The sequence below is a fragment of the Boleophthalmus pectinirostris genome, unplaced genomic scaffold, assembly GCF_026225935.1.
Source record: "Boleophthalmus pectinirostris isolate CB_2022bp ecotype Guang Dong unplaced genomic scaffold, ASM2622593v1 HiC_scaffold_2, whole genome shotgun sequence".
NCBI lineage: Eukaryota > Metazoa > Chordata > Actinopteri > Gobiiformes > Gobiidae > Boleophthalmus > Boleophthalmus pectinirostris.
The window spans coordinates 2,434,543-2,449,265 of record NW_026571152.1 but is presented as its reverse complement, the minus strand read 5'-3'; the positions used below and the strand labels follow the sequence as shown (position 1 = coordinate 2,449,265).

At 42.5% G+C, this 14,723-nt stretch overlaps 1 long non-coding RNA gene across 1 annotated transcript; it reads right to left on the bottom strand.

Annotated features, from left to right (window-relative positions):
* Positions 1 to 1,764: 1,764 nt before the first annotated feature.
* LOC129409366 (uncharacterized) lies at positions 1,765 to 2,443 on the bottom strand. The gene is made up of 3 exons (XR_008632376.1): positions 2,238 to 2,443; positions 1,925 to 2,058; positions 1,765 to 1,840 (listed from the first exon to the last, which is right to left on the bottom strand). It is a non-coding gene; the product is annotated as an uncharacterized LOC129409366 (long non-coding RNA).
* Positions 2,444 to 14,723: the final 12,280 nt, after the last annotated feature.

Here is a 14,723-nt window from a genome sequence, read left to right as displayed (position 1 = left end):
AAAGACTTCAATTAAGATGTTTTGTCTGCTAAAAGAAAATAAAAAGCTGAGTCTTTACTTAATCAAATTAAAAATATTGTTGATAGAAGACGAGGAGACATGTCCGCTCATCATCGTTTAGTCCTGTTAAATCATGTTTTAGTCCTGGTTTAGACCTGGTTTTAGGCCTGGTTTAGATCTACTTTAGATCTAGTTTAGTCCAGGTTTAGTCCTGGTTTAGACCTGGTTTATACCTAGTTTAGTCCTGGTTTTAGTCCTGGTTTAGATCTAGTTTTGTCCTGGTTTAGACCTGTTTTAGACCTGGTTAAAATCTAGTTTAGACCTGGTTTAGTTTCCAGCAATGAGTGGAATTACCGAAAAATATATAGCCCAAAATGTGAAAACAGGAAAATACCTCTGTGTAATCCATTTATTTCAACAAAGTAACTGTAATCCAATTACCACTCACTGAAACAGTAACTGTAATTGAATACAGTTAACTCTGGTACCTGTAATCTGTTACTCCCCAACACTGTGGGTCGTCCACTGTTCTTTGAAAACTCACCACTCTCTGTCAACTTTTTGTGCTGTAGCCGAGGGGGGAGGAGGCTGAAAAGGGGATCCCCACTTTCATGTATTTGTTTAAATATAACACAGTCTGGCTAAAACGTAGGCCAAAGGCAGTAAATAGTGGGAAAAATACACTTCTTTATTTTAGTTAACAATATTAAAAGAGCTCCTTTTACACATTTAAAAAAAAGTACACATTCAACACAACAATTTGGAGCTAAAAACTCAAACACAAACCGGCTGCACAACAGGAGCACAGGCGCAGAGAAAAAACCTGAAGGGGCTCGGTGCAATCATTTATTTATTTTTTTTCATGTTTTTACTGGTTTGGATGTGAGAACGTGTCTGTGTTTATTCATTTTTACTGCTTCATTGTATTTTGTACAGTGGCAATAAATCTAAATCTAATCTAATCTTAGACCAGTCGTCCGTGCCTGTGTCTTGTGCGGAGCTTGACGGCCGGCTGTGAGTTTATTGTAGTTTTATGAGCATCCTTCACATGAAGTTCTGTCACTGAAAGCCACAGTGCACACTCAGGCATTTAAACTTCCTGTTATGTGCAACAGTTTGAGGACTTAGCATTTTGTTTTGAATGGTTTTGAATTTGTCATCATTCTGTAAACCATGGATAGCCAATATTTAAAAAAACAAAAAACAAAACACACACACACAAAAAAGGTCCCTGGATTTGCGTAAAAAAGTTATGAAAAGCGGCTGCATTTGCAATGCAATAAAATTATGTTTAGGCTTTGAAACTTATTTGGATTCCCTCTACACATATTTTTCTCAGAACATGAACGTCACTTTTTCATGTTGATGAAATTTGATCAAATCATGTTGAATATGCATATTTATCTTATGTTACCTTATCATGAAATGTATAAGTCTGTATAATTTAATTTAATTGATCTAATTCTGTAAAAGAAAACAAAAACAGTCTTTAGTTTTCCACAGTTCTGTTTTGTCTTAAACAGAATCAAACACACAGAGACACACAAGTACAGAGACACACAGTTTGGAGCTGGACAGTGTGAAGATTTATTCCAGTGAAGAAGCTCTGGTCTCTGTGGACACAGAATAACACATGATGATCACATTCTGATCATCTACTCTGTTGTACATGTTTAAATACATTTAAAGTACTTATTACTACAATAATGGACCAGAACAGAAGAACAAGAACATTAGAAGTGTATCTGCAGAAACAAAACTCACCATGTGCTGCTTTTCTTCCTCTAAACACAGTAACAGGGAGGGCATCTGGTATAAAGTCTCCTAGTGCCACATCACCCTGGAGAAACATGAAAACTGTTTCAGTAGAAGTACATTTTGAAAAATAAAAATCTTTTAAAATCATTTTAGTTGAGTTACTTACTTTGTTCATCTGTGCTCTGTGTTTTGTTGGTTCTCAAACATCTTCCTTTTTCCTGAAACATCAGCTGTAACATTCATGAACTTCCCCACAGCTCCAGCAGAGCTCTGGACGTCACTCTGTGTTTGTAGACGACTCTGGAACAAACACATTCAAATCTGATACAACTGTCACACTCTTGTAGATGAACAGTCAAAGACAATTTGTTTCATGGAAACAGTCCTGACATTAATTTCAAATAAAACACCACAAACATGTTTTAACAATGACGACATTCTAGTCCAGAGAAACATATAAAATCTTTGAAAAGTCTCACCTCCAGATCAGTTCTCATAATCCTCCTGCTCCACACTGTGTGTCTCTGCTCCTGGATCTGTCCTGTGTCCTGTTACATTGGAATTTTCCCTCCAAAGGTTTTGGGGAGGAGAATTCCAGAGGGAGGAGCCTCACCACAGATTAGAATAAAGTCATGTTTCCTCAACCTGATTAAAACATGCAGGTCTCACATCCACCACAATCAAGTGACCTTTGTAAGATTTAAACATGCTGGACAGAGAAATGTAAAAAAGTCATGTTATTGTTGTCAATTTTTATTTTTTTTTTCAGTGAAGAAACAGAAAGGGATTATCAACTGTGTGGGAACAAAACAGGAACTTGCACTTGTTTGTTGTGGTTCAACTTTAAACAGAACAAGAGGCTATACTAATATTAAAATATAAACTATGATTAAAATATATATATTATATATATATATATATATTATATATACAGTGTTTGTGCATGAACGCGTTCAAAAGAACGCGTTCATTGAACACGTTCATTTTTCAGTGAACTTTGAACTGAACGCAACACTTTGTAAATCAAGAACTTGAACGTGAATTTGTTCAAATTATGTGTGATGAACGACGTACGTCACTGTTGGGGTTCAGTTAAACGTCGGAATTTGTTTTCACCTGACGAGTGACGATCTGCTCGCACTTCACCTCGCGAAAACCACAGCCGCGTGTCAACGCGAAGGCGACTCCACCGGCAGCTTTAACGGAACGTACGGGCTCTTGTGTCTCTCAATCAGAAGTCAATCAAACTTGACTGGGCGCGTTTAGCTGCTTGTATTTACCTTCTGTACAGGCTGACCACGGCAAACGCAAGGATTTCAAAAGTAAATTTCAAAGCACTAATTAACAGTCTATGTGGATCTGGGCTCTTTCACTTGATACACAACTGCCCAGGGAGCACAATGTGCTGATGGTAAATACACAAATACAACAACAGATACATGCTCTTTGTGTATTTTGACGCCTACGCTCGTGTAGAGCCTCTAAAAATAGGATGGATCCTATTTTTTGACGCTCTACAGGCACAGGACGTGCTGCTCCACGCGCGTATTATTTTAGGTCGTTTTCACACCGCTAGTTCGATTATTTGGTCCGCACCAGGCAATAAAATTGTTATTATGTAGCAAACACACTCCAGTGTGGTCCGCGTTCACACCGGCAAACGAACCAAAAACTGGTTCATTCACGTGTCTCTGTTTCCCCGGTAAAACAGCGATACTCCAGTTATCAACACCGATGTTCCTGTTAATACCACGGGCCGTCCTCATCTCAAATTATCACCATGAACTCATAAAACAGCAACATGTAGAACTTTGTACAAACTCACCGCATCAGCCCAGAGTTCGGGTAACAGCAGCAGCGCTCACAGTAGCGCGCAGCTCCTCAGGACGGGGCTGGGGTCTGGTCCTTGGTCTTCTGTTACAAGCTCGTTGGTCAGATGGTCCGGAGGCTTCATCCTCCATGTGCTGGTTCCAAACAGTGGCGAGAAAGACCAGTGCGCAATGACTGGGTCTGAGCGGGTACGTTCCGTCGTCTGCGCGTTGGTTCTGTGCGGGAAAGCGAGAATGCGCTGTGGACTACAGGTCCGGGCGCGCTGCTCCTGTCCTCCGCGCTCAAGAATCGCAGCTGGTTCCGAGGTGGTGCAGCATCCGGACAGAAGCGTGAGTCCAGTTTGGTTTGTTATATGTTGTTCTGAGCGTCCGTCCTCCGCGCATTTGGTTCTTCCCGGGGAAAGCGCTTCCTCAGGTCGAGGCTCCCCGCTCCAGCTCCTCTGAGCCCGGCCTGAACCAGAGCTGCTCCCGCTGGTTCGGGACTCTGGTTTGGATCTAGTCCGACTGTATTTCTCACACTAGGCTAAAAGCAGGGACTTTTTAAAGTTGTATCAATTGAATGGGCGATTGCCTATTGCCATAAAATTATTTGGTTAATTAAAGCCTAAAATAACAAATGTTGGTTGCTGTGTGATCACGGGGGAACACCGGGTCGTCTCTGTGCGTGTAGGTCCCGAACAGGCTTACGCACCCCCAATTTTGACTCACTCTGGAGCCACACGTTCGCACATACTTGCTCTAATCTTCGTGTATTACGTTCTCAGTAATGGCCATTGTTGGTAAAATAATTCGAAAATGAATCGCGGCTGCCTCTGGACAACAATCTGTTACTGCGCTGGAGTCGTACAGCGCGTCATTTCAGGCAGAGGAGACGCGTGTCCCTCCCATGATGCATTTCGAATAGTCCGTTTGTCCATACTGTCTATGGTTTGGACCCGGGTTCGCGTTCACACCAGAGGAATCGCACCAAAGTTGGTCATTTGGTGCGGATGCAAGCGAACCGAGACCACCTCTTTTTTGCGGTCTCGGTCCGCTTGATTTGGTTCGGGTCCGAGTCCGATTGACGCTTTCACACCAACGCAAACGAACCGAACTAACCACTTTTGGTTCGAATGGACCGTTTGGTGCGCACCAAATACTGTCGGTGTGAAAACACCCTTACTTGGTACAAATGTCAGTAACGCGCGTCAAAATGCTTTTTAACCTGGACTGAAATGGTGGGTTTTTCGTTTTTCTTCATACAAATTTGCTAAAATCACCGCGATATCAGCAGTGGTGAAACGCCGGAGGTGCGCCCGCGTAGACCGTGATCCTGAGCGAAAGGACCGACGCAGAAGTCCGCGCTCCACCGAGATAAACGCAGCTGACGCCCGAGCGCACTCGGGGTTCTCTCAGGGGCGCTCCTAGGGCGTTTTCACACCGACAGTATTTGGTGCGCACCAAACGGTCCATTCGAACCAAAAGTGGTTAGTTCGGTTCGTTTGCGTTGGTGTGAAAGCGTCAATCGGACTCGGACCCGAACCAAATCAAGCGGACCGAGACCGCAAAAAAGAGGTGGTCTCGGTTCGCTTGCATCCGCACCAAATGACCAACTTTGGTGCGATTCCTCTGGTGTGAACGCGAACCCGGGTCCAAACCATAGACAGTATGGACAAACGGACTATTCGAAATGCATCATGGGAGGGACACGCGTCTCCTCTGCCTGAAATGACGCGCTGTACGACTCCAGCGCAGTAACAGATTGTTGTCCAGAGGCAGCCGCGATTCATTTTCGAATTATTTTACCAACAATGGCCATTACTGAGAACGTAATACACGAAGATTAGAGCAAGTATGTGCGAACGTGTGGCTCCAGAGTGAGTCAAAATTGGGGGTGCGTAAGCCTGTTCGGGACCTACACGCACAGAGACGACCCGGTGTTCCCCCGTGATCACACAGCAACCAACATTTGTTATTTTAGGCTTTAATTAACCAAAATAATTTTATGGCAATAGGCAATCGCCCATTCAATTGATACAACTTTAAAAAGTCCCTGTTTTTAGCCTAGTGTGAGAAATACAGTCGGACTAGATCCAAACCAGAGTCCTGAACCAGCGGGGGCAGCTCCGGTTCAGGCCGGGCTCAGAGGAGCTGGAGCGGGAGCCTCGACCTGAGGAAGCGCTTTCCCCGGGAAGAACCAAATGCGCCAAGGACGGACGCTCAGAACAACATATAACAAACCAAACTGGACTCACGCTTCTGTCCGGATGCTGCACCACCTTGGAACCAGCCGTGGTTCTTGAGCGCGGAGGACAGGAGCAGCGCGCCGGACCTGTAGTCCACAGCGCATTCTTGCTTTTCTCGCACAGAACCAGCGCGCAGACGACGGAACGTACCCGCTCAGACCCAGTCATTGCGCACTGGTCTTGCTCGCCACCGTTTGGAACCAGCACATGGAGGATGAAGCCTCCGGACCATCTGACCAACGCGCTTGTAACAGAAGACCAAGGACCAGACCCCAGCCCCGTCCTGAGGAGCTGCGCGCTACTGTGAGCGCTGTTGGCTGCTGCTGTTACCCGAACTCTGGGCTGATGCGGTGAGTTTGTACAAAGTTCTACATGTTGCTGTTTTATGAGTTCATGGTGATAATTTGAGATGAGGACGGCCCGTGGTATTAACAGGAACATCGGTGTTGATAACTGGAGTATCGCTGTTTTACCGGGGAAACAGAGACACGTGAATCGAACCAGTTTTGGTTCGTTTGCCGGTGTGAACGCGGACCACACTGGAGTGTATTTGCTACATAATAACAATTTTATTGCCTGGTGCGGACCAAATAATCGAACTAGCGGTGTGAAAACGACCCTAGATTCCAAGTTCTAGTCCAGGATTAGTCCTGGTTTGGTCCTGGTTTAGTCTTGGTTTAGTCCGGTTTAGTCCTGGTTCAGTTCTGGTTTAGACCTGGTTTAGACCTGGTTCAATTCTGGTTAAGGTCCTGGTTTAGTCTTGGGTTATTCCTGGTTTAGACCTGGTTCAGTCCTGGTTCAGTCCTGGTTTAGACCTGGTTCAATTCTGGTTCAGTCCTGGTTTAGTCTTGGTTTATTCCTGGTTTAGACCTGGTTCAGTCCTGGTTCAGTTCTGGTTTAGTCCTGGTTTAGTCCTGGTTTAGACCTGGTTTAGACCTGGTTTAGTCCTGGTTCAGTTCTGGTATAGACCTGGTTTAGTCCTGGTTTAGATCTGGTTCAGTCCTGGTTCAGTTTCTGGTTTAGTCCTGGTTTAGACCTGGTTTAACCTGGTTTAGACCTGGTTTTTAGACCTGGTTTAGTCCTGGTTTAGTCCTGGTTCAGTCCATATACGGCGCAAAAGTTCAGCATCTTAACAGTTCTTTTGGTGAGAGTAAATTAAAAGTGCTGCAATAGTCATATAATGTTTTACATTTTAAATACAGTAATATTGTAATGTAACAAATGACTTTGAAATGACAGTAACAAGTCATAAATAAAACATTACAGTTTTAAAAGTCACTTGTCCAACAGTGGATCTTGTAAGTAAACTAGAAGTCAGTTTGAAAAATAAATGCAGCCTTTCATTTACAGATCTCATCTAAATATAAAATGAACTGAACTTTGAACTAGTTCAAAATTAAAATTGTGAACTATGAACGTGAACTATTCACTTTGAACAAGTGTGAACTGAACTTTGAACTAGTTCATGAAAAGTGTGAACTTGCACAACACTGTATATATATATATATATATAGATCTACCACACCAGACAAGACCCAGGGTGTAGACTGTGCAAAGAGGCTCCTGAGACAGTCCAGCACATAACTGCAGGGTGTAAGATGCTGGCAGGGAAAGCATACATGGAGCGACATAACCAAGTTGCGGGCAGAGTGTACAGAAACATCTGTGCAGAGTACGGGCTGGAAACCCCAGGATCAAGGTGGGAAACACCTCCAAAGGTTGTGGAGAATGACCGAGCCAAGATCCTGTGGGACTTCCAGATACAGACTGACAGAATGGTGATGGACCAACCAGACATAGTGGTGGTGGATAAGAAACAGAGCAGAGCCGTGGTGGTTGACATCGCAATACCAAGCGATGGTAATATCAGGAAAAAGGAACACGAGAAGCTAGAGAAATACCAGGGGCTCAAGGAAGAGCTGGAGAGAGCCTGGAAAGTAAAGGCATCAGTGGTGCCTGTGGTGATCGGACACTCGGGGCTGTAACCCCCAAACTGGAAGAGGCTACAACAGATACCGGGAAAAACAATGGACATCTCAGTCCAGAAAAGTGCAGTACTGGGAACAGCAAAGATACTGCGCAGAACTCTCAAGCTCCCAGGCCTCTGGTAGACGACCCGAGCTGAATGAGGGTGAGAGACCTAACCACCGTGGAAGGTGAGAAACACTTTATATATATATATATATATATATATATATATATATATATATATATATATATATATATATATATATATATATATATATATATATATATATATTTTTTTTTTTTTTCTTCTTATTCTCAAACCTGTAAAAAAATATATGGAGACCTCGACTGTATTTGCTTTTTTTTTTTTTTTTTACTATGATGTTGCTAGAGGAAATGTATTTTAACAACTGCACACTGTTTCCCAGACATAATGATGATGATGGCACTTTTCATTTTAATCATTTTATCTCAATATGTGAAGTAGCCTAATAATAATAACGAGTAGTTTTCATAGCCCAGTTCTTTAAAATAAAATAAAATAAAACAACTCAAAGACGTATTACACAGGCAAGAAAAAGACAATAGTGCAAAATACAAAAAAAAAAAGAAAAACAGGCGAATGAACCGTTGGGTTTGAACAGAAGTATTAAAAGAGTATAACCTCCTCAGGCGCGCTACTGCCACTGTTTTTAGGTAAATGTATTATTTAATGAAGACATGGGGTTGGTGGACATTATTAGGAGTAGTTGTGTGAGTAGAAAATACAAAATGATCTGTATCAATGAACATTACATTTAGCTGTTTGGTCTCGTCTCCCTGTGGCTGAGTTTACAGCTCTTGACCACATGAGGGCGACATCAGCCTGTGCACATCAGCTTTGTATTGCACTAGAATAGTTTACAAGTGTTTCAGCTATTTGACTACAACAGGCCAAGTTTGTGTCGCAAATCCAGAAAGATGCCTGTCTGTATTTTTAGACGGAGGGAGAAGTATGTAAGAGTGTTGTGTGATAATCACACAAAGGCCTTAGCTAGAAACATGATTTCCATGATGTTTAAGAAGAAGCCTAAGTTTGATCTATCGACAGTTTTCATGTGACGTGAGAGGAGCGCTCCTCCACCATAATGGCACAAGTAAAAATACAGAAAACCCTCAGAAAACCTGACCACTTTTATAATGAGGGTGTTTAAAATGACCGTTATTCTCCTGTTTTCCCACAAACCACGGACTGACCCCACATCACCAGAGCAGAGAACACAAAACTCATAATAAACTTAACAATGCCTTTCACCTCATGTACCACACCCGGCCCCTGTTCTGTCTCATCTGAAGTGCGCTGCTGGTAGAAAAGTGGACAGATGTGATGTGAAGAAAGAGGAGGGAGGGGCAGGACGTCCCGTTTCATCAAAACACATCAGGTCCAGTCAGCTGTCAGTCAGCCGTGATCACACTTGTGTGACAGCCCTGCATTTCCCATCATGCCTTTGTGCTTTGTAGTCCATGGAGGCAGGTGACTGTAGGTTCATGATGCAGCTGTGGTTTTTCGCCTTCACCCGCATTTGCACGCGCACATGCACCCGCCTTCATCTCACCAGTGCGCACACACCAGTGCGCACACACCAGTGCGCACACACCAGTGCGCACACACCAGTGCGCACACACCAGTGCGCACACACCAGTGCGCACACACCAGTGCGCACACACCAGTGCGCACAATAACGCGCACATTAGTGCGCACACAGTGGTGTTCCAGGGCGCTCCACCTGCAACCACCCTCACGGTCTTGCGCATCACACACCTCCATGTATCAGTCATTCCACTGGTAAGTTGGTGATGTTCTGCTGTGGTTGGTTGGTCAAACAGGTTCCGGTGAAAACCTCATGTAGCTTTATGTTGTACAGTTGTTGATGAAGATCAGTATCGTCACTTAATCGAGTATCGTAAGCACTTTTTACAAGTTCACCCCAATTTAACAAATGTGTGACATTTCAAATAAGTATCGTGGGTGGTGTTCTTTAGTTTTACAATTACAGACTGAATGATGATGAAAATGCAGCCTGCTTTCTACACATGTACATTTTCACTACGCACACACGCACACACACGCACACGAGGTAAAGTTACTAACACTGAATACACTGCTGTTTATTCATGAAACACAGGTGTAAATCCTTTTTATTTTTGAACATATTCAGTGGGACTAACCCTTCCTCATATGTTTATATAAATGTAGGGGACTAGTAGCTGCAAGTCCCTGTGTGAAACACTGTTTGCTTTGTTGTAGATTTGTAAGGGTCTCATTTCTTTTTTCAAGACAAGACAAGAAGAGTGATCACGCCCAGTCACCTTTACATGACATCAGTTTGGTGAACACCAAGACCCCTGTTAAAAAAATAAATGAAGAAAAAGCAGCAGCAGCCCAGAAGCAAAACCATTCCCAGGCCTGTCCCATCCTTCTGCAGACACACCATGGTTTTACAAACCTGAAATTACAAAATATGACAGACAAGTATTTATAACTTGTATGATTTTACTGCAGCCCATAGAGTATGTGATATGTGAAAAAATGATGTCCCGTTTTAGAGCCACCCAGTCTCCTACTGTCACAGTTTCACACATTTGTGAGAGCATTTAAACATGACATTGAGAGTGAAGCAAATAATGAAGATGACAGACCCTATTATGTGGAACAATATATAAGTGGTCAAGCCAGAGAGGAACTGTTCCATGTGGCTGCAAATATGGACACAAAAACTTTTGAAAACACAGTTTGGAGATGAGATGCAAATGCATTCATTGAAAAGACTCTTACCTGTGTTAGGCTTATCTAAACATTAAAAACAAGAAGAAAGACAAGAGATGAATTCAGTTTTACTCATGAGGAGAACGGGCAGAGAGTGGGCATCACAACCAACAGTCTCCACACGTTCTGATGACTCAAGGCTGTTCTCCTCTTTTTATTTCATTAGGAGGCCCTAGTTACAGAATGATAATTCTCAAGGGGAAGGGGAAACAGCCAAGACATAATAAGAAACTGGTGCAGCTAAGCATAGTACAAACAGGAGATGCCTTAGGTCAGACACCATCATAACTCTTGCATGTGTGACAGTGGGAGTTGGCTTCATGTGAGGAATCATCTCGAGGTTCACTAGAGCGATAGGACACTGCACACAGTTGTCAAACACACAGAGGTTATTCAACAAGTGACAAGTGATTGGTACATTATAAATCAAAGAATTGTAGTACATAAATGGTTAACTCATAGGCCTAGAATATCACACAAGTATTTAGCAAATATGGGATAATAAAATTATTCTGACACCTGAAAGACTCCTGAAACTGATGGAAATGCTCCACATACTTCTGCACTTTATCTGGAGGATCCTACAACACAAAGGGACAGTTAAAAACAATGCAAGAATTAGATCTATCATTTATTTTATATATACTTAAAAACTCAAAGAAAAGTGGAGAACAGTGGCATGTGAGCTCTTGGAGATAAATAAAAAAAAAACAGGCAGGTTTTCCAGATCTTGTGGTATTTATAGAGAAACAGGCAAGTGTGTTACAGGATCCTGTGTGTGGTGAAGCACAGGACGTTCCTAGAAAACCCTGTTCGGACCCCACAGTGGCAGCAGACTCAAGAGCTCAGCGGTGCTCTCAGAAAAACAAGAGCAGCAGTTTTGTCATGTCAGTAAATAACTGTAAAACTATGTGCTGTATTTGTGGAAAATCAAATCATTCTCTGGATCAATGTGAAAATGTAAAATCACAGACATATGAACTCCATATGACTCTAAAATAACATCGGGCAATGGCAGAATGTTCAGAATGCAATAACATCCAACATGAAGGCAAGAAGGTTCAAACATTGTCAATTAATTAACTGCGCAAGACAACCAGGCAAGTTTGGGATTGTTACAGGCAATTAAGAATGTGAACATGCACGTTGAGCCAATTTTGGAATGAATGAGCTGTAGAGTTTGCATTTTTATTGAGGCTCTTTAGTTTGTTTGCTATTTGATTGTTCTAAAATCAATGGGCGGATGGCGGGCAAGTGCGGGTTTGAAATTGGTCAAAACCTCGGGTGCAAATGGACAGCGGGCGGATGATGAGTTTTGTGTCGTGGATGCGGATGAAAAAATAGCCCATCTGTGCATCTCTAATATGAAGTAAAGGTACAGCTGCTTAATTTAATCCACTTTATTTCACATTTCATAAACAAAAGTGTTTCCAAAGCTGCACAATACAGATCAACAGTGTTGGGGAGTAACAGATTACATGTACCGGAGTTACATAATCAGAGTACAAATTATGAGTAACTGTATTCAGTTACAGTTACTGTTTCAGTGAGTGGTAACTGGATTACAGTTACTTTGTTGAAATAAATGGATTACACAGCGGTATTTTCCTGTTTTTTCGGTAATTCCACTCATTGCTGGAAACTAAACCAGGTCTAAACTAGATCTAAGCCATGACTAAAACAGGACTAAAATAGGACTAAACCAGGTCTAAAACCAGGTCTAAACTAGACCTAAACTAGATCTAAACCAGATCTAAAACCAGGACTAAACCAGGACTAAAACCAGGTCTAAATCAGGTCTAAACTAGACCTAAACTAGATCTAAACCAGATCTAAAACCAGGACTAAACCGGGACTAAACCGGGACTAAACCAGGATTTAACAGGACTAAACCAGAACTAAAACCAGGTCTAAACTAGGCAATTCAAGGCAAGGCAAGTTTATTTGTACAGCACAATCCGTACACAAAGTAATTCAAAGTGCTTTACAGAATAAGAAATACATTAAAATCATAATAAAAACAAATCAAAACATAAATAATCATGAAGATTAAAATTAAAAAAAGAGAGACATAAATTGGAGAGAAGAGTGCAGAATGAAAACCTTTCAGTTATATGCACAGTTAAACAGAAATGTTTTGAGTCTGGATTTAAACAGCGTCACAGAAGAGTCTGTCTCACATGTTCAGACTGTTCCAGGTTTTAGCTGCATGAACCTGAAACTCTGACTCCCCTTGTTTAGTCGTGACTCTGGGCACCAGCAGGAGGCCGGTCCCTGAGCTCCTCAGAGTGTGAGATGGTTCATATGACACTAACATGTCACAGATGGACTTTGGTGCTCGGCCATGGAGACACTTGTACAAGCAGAGCTGCTTTAAAGTCTATTCTCTGAGGCACAGGAGCCAGTGCAGAGACCTGAGCACAGGACTTATGTGCTCGTACTTCCTAGTTCGAGTAAGGACCCGACTAGACCTAAACTAGATCTAAACCAGGTCTAAAACCAGGATTTAACAGGACTAAATCCTGCTGTGTGGACGTGTCTCCTCGTCTTCTATCAATAATATTTTTAATTTGGTTCAGTAAAGTCTGGGCTTTTTATTTTCTTTTAGCAGATAAAACATCTTATGTTGCGATATCTTAGTCTTTGTTTCTCTACAGCAAATCAAGTAATCCAAAGTATTCAGATTACATTACTCACCTTAAGTAATTTAATGGATTCTGTTACAAACTACATTTTGGGGTGTGTAATCTGTAATCTGTAGGGGAATACATTTTAAAAGTCACCTTCCCAACACTGCAGATAAAACATATCCAGTAGAAATACAAAATAAAGATCTTTTTAACTCCACTAGTCCTTGTCAAGGTGATAAGTGACACATTATTCTCAATGGAAAAGAGAAACATTGTGATACTGGGACTGGGAGTGACTGCAGACTGTCTAAGTGTCTGTCCAAATAAAAACAGCAAAAGAACACAAGACAATCTTGACATAGTCTTTCCTTGACCCCCAAAAGCACAGCCACATTCTGTACAGAAAATATTACAAGGCAGCTCAACATCCATGGCAAAAAAGACCAAGGTTTTGTTGCAAAGAATGGGACAAAGAAAAGCAGTTTACAGGTATGAAATAAATGGTTTACAAGCTGGTGATGTGAGTGATGATAACTTTACTGAACTGGAAAAGATACTTAGACAAACATTCCTGTGACAAAAGCAAACATATAGACAAAAACAAACTGACACTGTTAAATGGCCTTACCTGAAACAGAGACTGAAATGAGACTGATGCAGATGTGGAACTCCCAGAGTAGACAGGGTAATAGGTGTGTGTGTGTTTGTGTGTGTTTGTGTGTGTGTGTGTGTGTGTGTGTGTTGTGTGTGTGTGTGTGTGTGTGTGTGTGTGTGTGTGTGTGTGTGTGTGTGTGTGTGTGTGTGTGTGTGTGTGTGTGTGTGTGTGTGTGTGTGTGTGTGTGTGTGTGTGTGTGTGTGTGTGTGTGTGTGTGTGTGTGTGTGTGTGTGTGTGTGTGTGTGTGTGTGTGTGTGTGTGTGTGTGTGTGTGTGTGTGTGTGTGTGTGTGTGTGTGTGTGTGTGTGTGTGTGTGTGTGTGTGTGTGTGTGTGTGTGTGTGTGTGTTGTGTGTGTGTGTGTGTGTGTGTGTGTGTGTGTGTGTGTGTGTGTGTGTGTGTGTGTGTGTGTGTGTGTGTGTGTGTGTGTGTGTGTGTGTGTGTGTGTGTGTGTGTGTGTGTGTGTGTGTGTGTGTGTGTGTGTGTGTGTGTGTGTGTGTGTGTGTGTGTGTGTGTGTGTGTGTGTGTGTGTGTGTGTGTGTGTGTGTGTGTGTGTGTGTGTGTGTGTGTGTGTGTGTGTGTGTGTGTGTGTGTGTGTGTGTGTGTGTGTGTGTGTGTGTGTGTGTGTGTGTGTGTGTGTGTGTGTGTGTGTGTGTGTGTGTGTGTGTGTGTGTGTGTGTGTGTGTGTGTGTGTGTGTGTGTGTGTGTGTGTGTGTGTGTGTGTGTGTGTGTGTGTGTGTGTGTGTGTGTGTGTGTGTGTGTGTGTGTGTGTGTGTGTGTGTGTGTGTGTGTGTGTGTGTGTGTGTGTGTGTGTGTGTGTGTGTGTGTGTGTGTGTGTGTGTGTGTGTGTGTGTG